Raw genomic sequence first — 12662 nt, forward strand, 5'->3', positions numbered from 1 at the left:
TATTTTTTTAATCATGTATCGTCGAGTATAAAGCTATCAAAAACAAAAAAAAAAGCTTTAAATGTACTTTTATATAGCAGCTAACTTTAATAATTATAATAAAACCCAAAAGGGGTTAAATAATGTCATGGAGGTTAGGCTTAATATGTATTTGTTAAATAATAAAAACGTTTGTGGCTATAAAGAATATTTCAAATAAGAATAGTAATAATGATTCTCCAACAATTGGTAGACACGATGGAAAAATGTCTTTGTCGTGAAAAAATTGACATCGCGCGCTACAAACACGATTGTTTGCAATATGTAATTCGGTTCGAGTGTATTTAGAATTAAAAAATATATAATGTTAAAAAATCATTCAATATGAAAAAAATATGAAACAAGTTACACATAAAATGTACAACTACATCGATACATATAATAAAAATTTAACCGATCGCCTTTATCAACGCAATAGAACCCAAAACAATGATTGTTGTTTTTTTTGTCTATTTGTTTGTGCATTTGTGCATGCTAATCTTGATTTCTGAATCTAATCATTTGTGTATCTAACTGATTGACAAGTTGAAACTGACAGTGCAGTTTTCACTAATGTATTGTGGCAAACTTTCAAAATACTTATGAAAAATGTCAAGATAAAACAATAGACAGATTAGTACTTTTTACAGTTTTGACTTAAGGTAGTTGAGTAGGTTGTTTGAAAATACTCTTACTTAAGTATTTGTTTTCGGTTTATAAATAACTTTGTAATTTAAAGTTCATACGTTAGGTAAGTATTTCATTTCATCGCTGCATATATTTTTTTCTTATTGTTTTTCCAAATATGTCGTCATAGATTTAATGGAATGCTGTTTTTCTCATGACCAATTGTATGTTGCCCCATCTAGATCCGAGAACGGCGAAAACTAATAAATACTAATATCCCACGAAATAAAACTAAATTTTTGTATAAACTGAAATATTATGTCTGCTTTTAGTGATTTCTTTAGGTTCTACGCGGTAAAACCGCGGGTACAGCTAGTTAAATAAAAAAATTTAAAGAAACATGTGCGAATGTACTATTGCAAATGTGTTATAGAGACTTATACTATATTATACTGGGTACTATACTATCTAGTATCGGATCAAAACAGTAATGACAGTAACTGCATTGAATTTTTAAATACTTGGCATAAGACAACGATATTGAAAGAAACAAAAAAAAATATAATATTGTCTGATGACATAAATGACATAGTCAATTTCTCACTATATATTAAAAAAAGTTGGCCATATTTTTATATTCCAAAATATACATATATATGGTCCTAATAATATACATATGGCCTTACATGTGAAATTAGCGTTTTGTCGTACTGACTACTTTGATCTGAAATATCTCCTCTTTGGTTAAGAATTCCAAATTAAAATTTATGAATTCATTGTGCTGGTACATTTAAGTTTTGAAAACAGTCATTCATTTGTTTTTTCTCTTATTTTTTTCTTTGGCGTCGCTTATTACCGCATAATGGAAAACATGAAATATCGGTATATTTACGAGTACGAGTTCTACCGTGGCAACAGTGCTGCAGAAACAGCTCGAAGTATTAATGATGTGTACGGCGCTGGTGTCGCAAAGAAAGCACGGTACGTTTTTGGTTTCAACGTTTTCGTTCTGGAAATTTCAACCTTCAGAACCAACCCCGTGGACGGCCGGAGACCAAAGTGGAAAATGAAGAATTAAATGCTGTTGTAGAAGCGGATCCATCACAAACCACTTCAGAGATAGTTACAGGCTTCGATGTAAGTGATAACTGTTGTTCCACTTGAAGCAAATCGGAAAAGGGGTAGCTCATGAATTGAGTGAATCGAACTTGCAAACACGCGTCGACTGCTGTGTTACTTTTCTCAACCGATACAATAATGAAGGGATTTTAAATCGAATCATTACTTGTGATGAAAAGTGGATACTGTACGATAATCGGAAGCGGTCGTCGCAATGGCTGAACCCTGGAGATACAGCCAAATCCTGCCCTAAACGAAAATTGACTCAAAAAAAGTTACTTGTAAGTGTTTGGTGGACTAGCACCGGTGTCGTTCACTACAGATTTCTAAAATCCGGCCAAACGATTACGGCAGATATCTATTATCAGCAACTGCAAACCATGAAGGAAGAACTAGCTGCTAAACAACCGACATTGGTCAATCGCTCTAGGCCACTGCTGCTTCACGACAACAACAGATTACTATTTTTTCCGAAATTTGGACAACTTCTTACAAGGAAAAAAGTCCAAACCGCCTTCAAAGAGTTTATTGATTCTCGTCCCCCATGGTTTTTTAGTAAAGGGATCAATGAACTACCTAGGAGATGGCAAAAGTGCATAGATAACAACGGTGCATACTTTGATTAATTAAATATATTTAACAAAAAAAAAATTTGACTTTATATTCCTCTCGTACAATACGCCAATTTCATATGGACCTAATATTATAAGCAGGCATTTTTATATTATTAGGATAAAATTAATACACATCATAAAAAATAACAATTAGAGTTGTGTAATGTCTAGTGCTCCTTCAATTATAAAAAACAATAGCATACACTTTGTATACATATTAAAAAAATCCTAATTTAATAATTTTCTGGTACAAATATTAAATATACAAATAAAGATAATCATAGATATGTTATACATAATAAATAGAAAGGCGTGGTAAAAGAAGTAACAAAATATAATAATGTTAATAAGTTCGTATGTGTTTATACCAAGTAGAAACACAACGTTACATGTTATAACGTTAAAAGTCATATGTATTCTGAAAAGCCGAAGGCAATATGTGTAACGCCTTAACAAGACTTTCTCCTAACCTCATTTGCATATTCAAAAAGCAAAAATTAGTATGCATACCGTTACATGGGTTGGGTTTTTTAAAGAATTAAAATTAACTTGAGAAAATACTTCTCATGTACATTTGCAATAATTTAAAATACATATTTTTTATAAAAAGCTTGCAAAGGAATAATAATGGACATTTATAAAATATACTTTTTATATTGGTATTAAAATATATTAATACCAATATAAAAAGCATATTTGTATAAAGATACACAAGATATTTTACTGGTGGTAGGGCTTTGTGCAAGCTCGTCTGGGTAGGTATCTCTACTCATCAGATATTCTACCGCAAAACAGCAGTACTTGATATTGTTGTGTTCCGGTTTGAAGAGTGAGTGAGCCAGTGTATTTACAGGCACAAGGGACATAAAATCTTAGTTCCCAAGGTTGGTGGCGCATTGGCTATGTAAGCGATGGTTGTCATTTCTTAAAATGCCAATGTCTAAGGGCGTTGGTGACCACTTACCATCAGGTGGCCCATATGCTCGTCCGCCTTCCTATTCTATAAAAAAAAAAGATACTCGTACCGAAAATTTCGATCGGTCTTAAGGGTGAGTGAGCTAGTGTAACTACAGGCACAAGGGATATAACATATTTGGTCACAAGGTTGATGGCGCATTTGCGATGTAAGGAATGGTTAATATTTCTTACAACGCCAATGTCTATTTGCGGTGGTGATCACTTAACAAAAGGTGACTCATTTGCCAGTGCCCTTATACCACTTATACCATAAAAATATAAAATAATATAGAAACCAAATAACAAATAAAATATTTCAGGCCTTTTATATTACCTGAAATTATTAAAAGCGTTAAACTTTTAAATTTCATTTTCGTTTCTTTTTATTACTCTTTTTATAACAGAGTTTTTATGTTAATGAATAATGTTGTAAAAGTGAAAAATAAACACACTTTATTACTCATAAATTATTAAATTCGTACTTTAAGTACTTTTTCAATTACTTCGCTATGTTATACAGTGCAAGTTTTGTTTATCTATCTTGACTTTTTCGTTAAATGTTATAATATATGCTAAAATAAAATTATTAAATAGTAAACTTTTTTGAAGGTTTTTGTTATTATTATAATGGATTACATTTAAAACTATATATGAGTATGTTTCATTACAAATTTTGATGAATTCTAAATAAACTTAATAAGAAATATTTGATTATTGTCCATAATATTTTACTTTATTAAAACTAAAATATACAATTGATAGAAAAATCTAATATTTCTTTACTTGGCCTGACTCGGAGTTTTAAACCAGGATTTCAAGATCTGCAGCCTTATAAACTTATCACGAAATAAATGAGGAAATAATAATATTATGTTGATGAAAGGCTTTGAGGCATTTCGTTCAGATCTTTTTGTGTTCGTATCGCGTGTACCGAGTAGAGCCGCTAATTGCTTCAAGATTGTATTAAAGATATATAAAATTATTCACCATTTGAATTTTTAACTATATTTTCTATTTAATCAGAAATGACTATCCGAAAAAATGTGAAAATAATACAAGTTGCCTTACTAATATAATAAAAAAAATACTGACTTTTTTTAATTATATTAATAATTCATGCACAAATAAGCCAAATTTGGCTGCGTCACTTTTGCCCATAGACACTGTTTCTTTATTAAGAAGTATAAGATACTAAAAAAATATTTCCAACTATTGGATCATAGATTTTACATTGCTTGTGCTTTTATTACACTGGTTAACCCACTCTTAATATGGAAACACAGCAATACATGACAACGTATTCTTTATTCAGACGCTGAATAGCGGATAATCATATTATCTTTAATATAAACCTGCAAAAAAACTCTGTCAAATTTTGAAGCTTTCCTATTGTTAAATATGTTTTATATGAAAATAAATGGTCATTTGTACACACGGAAATGCACATATAACCATCTTCCAAACTTATGTTTAACTTATTATTATATATAATAAATATATATATATATATATATATATATATATATATATATATTTATAATATATATATAAATATATTATTATATATAATAAATATATATATCAATATATATATATATATAATAAATTTTACAGACCTATCATGTGGCTTGAATCCAGATCCTTGAGATCTGTAGCCTTGTAAGCTAGCCATTAATCGAATGATTCTTGTATTTATATTATTTGATTGACTCTGTAACTAAAATCATGAAAAAGAGTAACTACTGACTTGCTTGCTGGTTCTTCTCGGTAGAACTTACATTTCGAACTGGTGCTCGATTTACACGTAACTCAATATGTAACATGACGATTTAAAAGTGCCCTTTATAAGCCTGTTTGAAAAAAGAATTATTTGTATTGATTTCATCGATTATAGCTCGTAATTTCCTAGTTGCTTAAAAATCATAGCATATGAATATTTAATAAGTATCAGCGTGACGAACTGGAACGAGTTCCGTGACCGAAATCGTTAGCATTGGCTCATTTTGATAATCATGTAACAGTAAATAAGTCAACGTCGAGCGGCTGGAAATATTTATGTTGTTCCTAATAATGTTCAGTGTTGAAAAGCGATGTTCGTTTATTATTTGATAAAATTTTTATTCCGCTTTGTATTACTATTATATGTACGTATTTGTTACACGGATTAATAGTCATATTTTTATATTATTTTCGAATATTTCTTTACTGATACATTATATAAAATTATTTTGTTATAAAATTTGTAATTTTATTTTACTTAATACTTAATACACACATATGAACACTGAAACATACAAACATATAAACATACATTATCCACGCGAAAACGAATTTTTAAAACATTTTTTGTCCATTCCAATGTTAACGGAAAAAAGCGACTTCAAATTTGGGCAAGCAGTTCTGAGTTTCCTTGTGCTCAGTTCGTGCATGTGAAGGAAAAATCGTAAGAAAATCGGAAGATTATATTTCGTTACCTTATTTGCTCTACAACCCATGTTGAAGGAGGATGATTAAGCCTCGAATCTTTATTATAAAAAAGCTGTTATTATACTATGTCATATTTTATTAAACTTGCTTAGTAATGACGTAAGTAGCTGATATAATTATTCGATTTAATTTGTTTCTAATCATATACAGACATTTTTATAAAATACAAAATTAAAATAAAAAGAACAAAATACACATTACAAATTTAAAGCAGAAACACGCCGTCTAAAAGATTGTCCTGTGGCATTGTACCCAAGACGCTGGCAGTGTTGCCTCTCTGCACCGCTAGACTCAGCATTATATTTATTATAGTTATTATACTTAAAAATATTTTTAATACACCGTACAATTTAGAAGTATTTATTTTAAATGTACTTAGAACAAAAAACCTTCTGGAAGAAGTATTAGTCCTAACTACTCTTGTATCTTTTTTTAAAGTGGACTTGTATGTTGAAACGAAATTTCTTGCACTTTACAGGTTCCTTAAGGTCCTTTTGACTGGCATGAGGTTAACAATCTTAACGAAAATCTTGACCTTTGGGTGCTTTTGAATTTTGTTCATGCCCATCCGCTTGTCCACGGTATCGATGCTGTCGTCTTAAGCCTGGGTAGTAGTCGTAGGGTTTGTCTTATGTCCGTGTCCATTTTCCATCGTCGTAATTTTCAACCACAACCACTAGCACCACTTTAACCGATTTCATGATCTTACCCATGTTTACGCAGCGTATGTTCAAAACATAACAACAAACATATTATTTATAATCTAAGCCCGTCAATACGATAAATCTACAGAAAAGGGAATTGAAAATATATAAGCCAATATAATTTTAAAAGGAAAATATCATTCAAGAAGTAACTTGGATGTTTCTTGACTAAGAAATGTATATTCATCACTCCATACTTCAGCTGAGTTCGATTAAGCTCCTAATCCTTTGCCTTCACTAGAAGTTTCATGAATCCTTAAGCAAAGGGATATTAACGACTGTAAATATACCTTATATTCAATTAAATGTTTAAAACAAAATATAGCCTAATAAAATATATTGACACTCTGATTATAAATTAAATGATAATTGAAGAAGTAAGTGTTAAAATAAAATGATGTAATGACATAAATGATGAGTTGATTTTAAAAGAGATTTGGATTTTAATATAGTTAACAGTACAGGTTACATAAATATAAATGTTATGTAATAGGGTTGTTTCGTAAGACGCCTGATTAACTATGCCAAGAGTGAGTGCGCTTGTACTATCCTAGTTTTATCTTGGCAGGGGATGGAGAAAATTGGAGAGACGTTGTAAGACGGATTTGCAACGAAATCTAAATTTGAAAACTAGAACTTTGGATTCCAAACTTTAAACATTTTATTGATTCAAATACACACTTTATTAGTCGCAATATGTGATAAGAAACTTTAGAAAAACACAAAAAAAAATCTGTGGTTCTTGTACAGATTTGAAACCGCTTACATTTTTTTATTATGAAATATACACAGCTGTAAAAAACCGTCAAATTTTTTATATAAGCCTAATCTTGTAAAATTTTATTGGTGTTTTAAAGTGAAAACGCACGCAAATTTTTTTGTATCGACCATACTAAGCCACTTTTAAATGAATTATTTTTATCTAAGCAAAGATTCTCGAAGACGGGTCGTGATTTTGTTAAGGTGTATATTTTCCTTTCCATCGCATGTCTCCCTTCATTAATCTACTGTCACCGTCACGGAAATGGAAATAGGCTTTTTTGAAAAGAATTCGTATTGTTACACTGCTATAAATTCCTTTTTTCCAGCGACGGAAAAATTGTTGAGATTCAATAGCTACAAATTACTTAATTTGTAGCTATTGAAAATATTTAAAGCAATAAAAGTGACTGTTATCACAAAAGAAACGAATATACAACTGCTAGCTGATATTGATAGCTGTCGAAGTTAAACGTTTGTTAACGTGGAGTTAAAATTTAACAAAGATTATTGATAATACTTTATTCAAATATTACTTTTAAAACTATTTTCATCCAGTAATTAAAAAAATAATAATTGGCACAATCACGAACCAATGAATACTCAATAGTTACTTCTCTTGGCTAGTTATAATATTATATTTCTGAACAAATTACTGAAAACTTCGAAACCTAGCTATCAACTTAACTCGTCTGGGTAGGTACCACCCACCCATCAGATATTCTACCGCAAAACAGCAATACTTGATATTGTTGTGTTTCGGTTTGAAGGGTGAGTGAGCCAGTGTAATTACAGGCATAAGGGACATAAAATCTTAGTTCCCAAGGTTGGTGGCGCATTGGCTATAAGCGATGGTTGATATTTCTTACAATGCCAATGTCTAAGGGCGTTTGGTGACCACTTACCATCAGGTGGCCCATATGCTCGTCCTCCGCCTTCCTATTTTATAAAAAAAAAAGATATAGTGTACAGGTATGTGAGAAAACACAGTCGCACTGCAACTCTATTGTTGGATTGGACGGCAAATTGATAACACCAAAAATATAAGGCGCAAGACAACTGTCTTCATGTCGTTTTCATTATATAGATAAGTCTATTGATATTTGTGTGACAATATGTGACAATAAATAAATGGAAATTATGCAGTACCCACTAACTAAATATGTTATTTTATTTCCAATATATTTTTTTACATTAATTTTTTATTCATTTGCAAATATTGAAAATTATTTTTAATACAATTTATTGTACGTTAATAAGTGTTAATTTGAATGTTGTGACTACTTGTAACAAGAATTATATTTAATGTAGCGTAATGACCTAATATTCTGTAATTTATAAAATAAAAATACATAGTTTTGTTAGTGGTTCTATCAGAATAAAATAAAACAAAACGTTATAATATAATATAAACTAGCTGACCCATGCCCACTTCGTTGGGCGGTAAACATTTTTACTTGTGATCGATTGGCCGAACATTAAAGAAATTGTTTCACGTATTTGATATTTTAAATTATCTCGTAAATTATGCAGCCAAAAAAACAAACGTAAAACGAATTTTATATAAATAAACATTTCCTTTGTAATAAAGCAATTTATTTCTAAATAATTTGACGTGTTGTATATGGAAAACACCGTCTAATAGAAATATCACTCAATAGATTACAACACGGTGGCTTTTCCATACCTATATCACATTATCTCTTTAACCATTGGTCCCAATTAAATGCAGTAAAAGAGAAAAATCTTACAGCAAACTTAAAACAAGAGTGTTTTAAGTTTACTTACTTTGATAAAAAATTATAATTGTCGATAATATGACCAATAAACATGGCCTAATAATTTAAATTATTTTTTTTATATAAAAAACTACTTTTTGTGACTTAAATATAAAACTTAGACATATGCTGTCTCAAACTTTTTTGTAGGCATTATCAAGTTCTACAACTTTTCTCTAGAACTCAATCATATATCTCTCATCGTTAAAGCAGCGTTCGTAAGAAACGTTTTCGTTCGACCGTTTTTTCTCCGACTAATTTTGCAAATCCCACTATCACGAAAAAGTCTTTTCATTTTTCGGGTTAATATATCGCCTATAACACTCACAAATGATGTGACTTTCTATTCGTAAAAGAATTTTCAAAATCAATTTGGTAGATTCAGAGATTGCTCTCTACAACCTCACAAACTTTACCTATTTATAATATTAGTATAAATAGGCTCCGCATGTGCCGGCTTAAAATTATTATTGTGTACCCTGCCATTTACTATTGTGTACTAGTGTACTCCCTTATGTCAGGGGGATGGGGCTAGAGGGGTTCACGTATATAAAGGAGACTATATCCTTCCTTGAGGTTCAAGCTTGCTTAAGGCCAAATTTTATGTACATCGGTTCAGTATTTTTGGTATTGTTCTTCACTCAAATCGCTTCTAAGTCTAAGAAAATTCATATTATAAGCGATATATACCTGTCGAAAGGAGTAAAATTTCCAGTGTTGCAGTTCGTATTTAAATCAAAATTAAAAATTTAAGTACTCCAATAGAAGATTTTGAGAATTTTTAGCTAAAATTAAATTAAATATCTTTAATTTTATATTCAAGTTTAATTATGTAAAAGGTTGTATGAAAATTTAAAATTAATATGTATAACCTTATTGTTACCAATTACAAAAACAAGTAAGGCTTTAAAGCAACAAAATCTTTTATACATACATACATACATAGTAATTACACGGAACGAAAGCAAAATTATCCTATATAAAAACTGTGCAAATGTTTCCCTTTAAATTTGCATAAAAATGTAAATAAACATTAATATTTCATAGAGAAATTAACTTAACCCCTCTTTTCTGTCCCTTTTTAACCTAAGTATATGTAAGGCATAACATGAGATAGCAATAAAAGGATCGGTTCGTCGCAAAACCGCAAAACCTCGGTTAATCGACAGGTAGTCAACGGTTTACAGCATTATTAAAATTTAATATGAAGGTGACATCCCTAAATGGAAATGTGTTTTGTCGTAAATATGAAAGGTAATTATATTATTTGAGTGTATTTTAATACACTCAAATAATATAATTTTCATATATAAGGGAATACCATCCAGTATTGGAAGAAGTGAATCTTCACCGATGATACTGGTTCGAACACAGGCAAGCACTACTGAAATTTCACTATTTCCTTAAAGGGCGGCAACGCAACTGGTCTTCGGTGTTTCAGATGTCTATTGGCGAAGGTAGTTACTTTCCATCAGCCTTCTGACAGTTTGCCCCAAACCATAAAAATAATAAATATATGTATCCCAAATTCAATTTAATTCAGATCAATCAATCGGTGGGGCCTAGTATAATTTAAAATTAGTAACAAGATTTACGAATATATAAAAAGTGCTATTAAATAAAAACTTATAATAATAAACCTATTTGATATAAAAAACCTACCCAAGAACAAACCTGTGTTATATAACCATTTAATTTTACTATATATAGACTCAAATATGAAGTGATTGATTTCTGTAAGCTTATAAACAACTAGAAACAGTATTCTATCAATCATTTTTGTTTAACTTAGGTCTGTCAACGGCTAAATAAATTATAGACGGTTGTAAAACAAATTTCCTTTGACTTATCTTTGGCTATAAAACGAATTATGGCACTAAAAATGACTGTCCCAGGACACGAAAAACGATCGTTAGTTAGATTGTGTCCACGATAATTTGCTGATGAGCCACTGAGACACCACGATATAATGATTTATTGTTATTATGATTCTTTCGTGTTTTCAGGTTATACCTACTTTTATTCATGATATGTATTTTCTTTAAAAAAATGAAAAGAAAACCTTATCATTCTGTTTTTGCATCAAAAAATGGGTAGAAGTGAACTTTTTCCCTTAGAAACGTTTCACGTAAACGTTACACAAAGAAACGTAGCACAAAATGTATTCATTAAATTTTACTTTTAAAACTTTATATAGTGTTACAGTCAATTACTGGTATGAACAATAAAACACTTATTTTTATACAAAATGAAATACAACAATTTTTAAATATATGACAAACCCACGTAAACATCTTGCACGACCCGTCCGTCATGCGGTACCGAATGCGTTTCGCCGTACGAAAACCTTCTCAGCTATCGCTTGCGGCTCGTCGTCGCGCGTAACAATAGTTTTTTTTATCCATTTTTAGTTGTAAACATAGCTGGAGGCCAGTACTTATATTGTATTAAGTAAATTTACTCTTCAAACAGCGTTTATAACTCAATATTACTACTGGCTTTTACATTTTTAACTAAAAATAAAAAATAAAAAGTTTTAAAAATAAAATTATACCTACTTCATATTGCTATTATAAAGTTGAAAATAACTCAATTGGATTTTTTAACTAAAAGGCTTTATAACTGTTTGAAGTTGATGTCAAGCCCTGGAAAATGTTTGTAACTTTAAATCATACATTTACATATTGCCACCCTTAATTATAATTATATCAATCACTTAATACACATAAAGAGATAAGATTTGTTTTTTTGTGTTTGTTTGTAATGGATAAACTAAAAAACTACAAATTTGATTTAAAAAAAAAATCTATCACTTACAGAAAGTTTCATTATCAGCAAGTAACATAGGCAACAATTAATTTAAAAAAAAAGTTGAAGATCCCTATAAACATTGCAGTAATGTAACTCAAGGTATCAATTTTTTTTCTATAAAATATCTGCTGAGATAGACAATTATTCAAGCCGTATAAAGCCGTAGCTGGCCGCTAATAAATAAAAAATGTTTAGTGTGAATAAAATCTTTTAATTACACACTTAAACAATATACAAAAAGTTTCAATGTTTCCATAGTTAACGTATATATATGAGAATATGTCATAATTAAATGAATATTATAAAAGTTGATTGCGTTTAAACCGAGCGAGTAGAATAGAGTTGATACGTACTCAATTCGCGTTTAAAATAATTAAACTCACGCTTAGCGGTAAATGAAAACATCTTAAATTAAAATGTATGTCTCACTTGGTCAACCGACTCTGAAGTAGCATGGTATATACTTTCTCGTTACGGGAGACGTAACCTTTGCCCAGCAATAGGATATTTAGACACAGTTCCAATAAATCCAATTTCAATCATAATCCGAATGAAAATTCAAGTATTAAAGTTTTTCATTAGACCACCTTCAATAAATGACAACATTTTACCTATAAATCTTAATCCTAAGATCTTCACCCATTTTTAACGGAGAAATTTTAAGTATTAAATAGTATTAAAGGTTTTGTTGTTAAATAATAATTTATTATTATTATTAAATAATGGATGTAAGAAGTATTTTAAAGTTGGTCAAATCCTATTCACGATGACGCTTCATAAAATTCAGG

General features: G+C 30.1%; 1 protein-coding gene across 1 annotated transcript in view; it reads left to right on the plus strand.

Moving 5' to 3' along the window:
• LOC126774518 (collagen alpha-1(XV) chain-like) overlaps positions 1-12662 on the plus strand; it is a 68742-nt gene that overhangs the window by 26822 nt on the left and 29258 nt on the right. The window lies entirely within an intron of this gene.

Source organism: Nymphalis io, chromosome 16 (genome assembly GCF_905147045.1).
Source record: "Nymphalis io chromosome 16, ilAglIoxx1.1, whole genome shotgun sequence".
Lineage (NCBI taxonomy): Eukaryota > Metazoa > Arthropoda > Insecta > Lepidoptera > Nymphalidae > Nymphalis > Nymphalis io.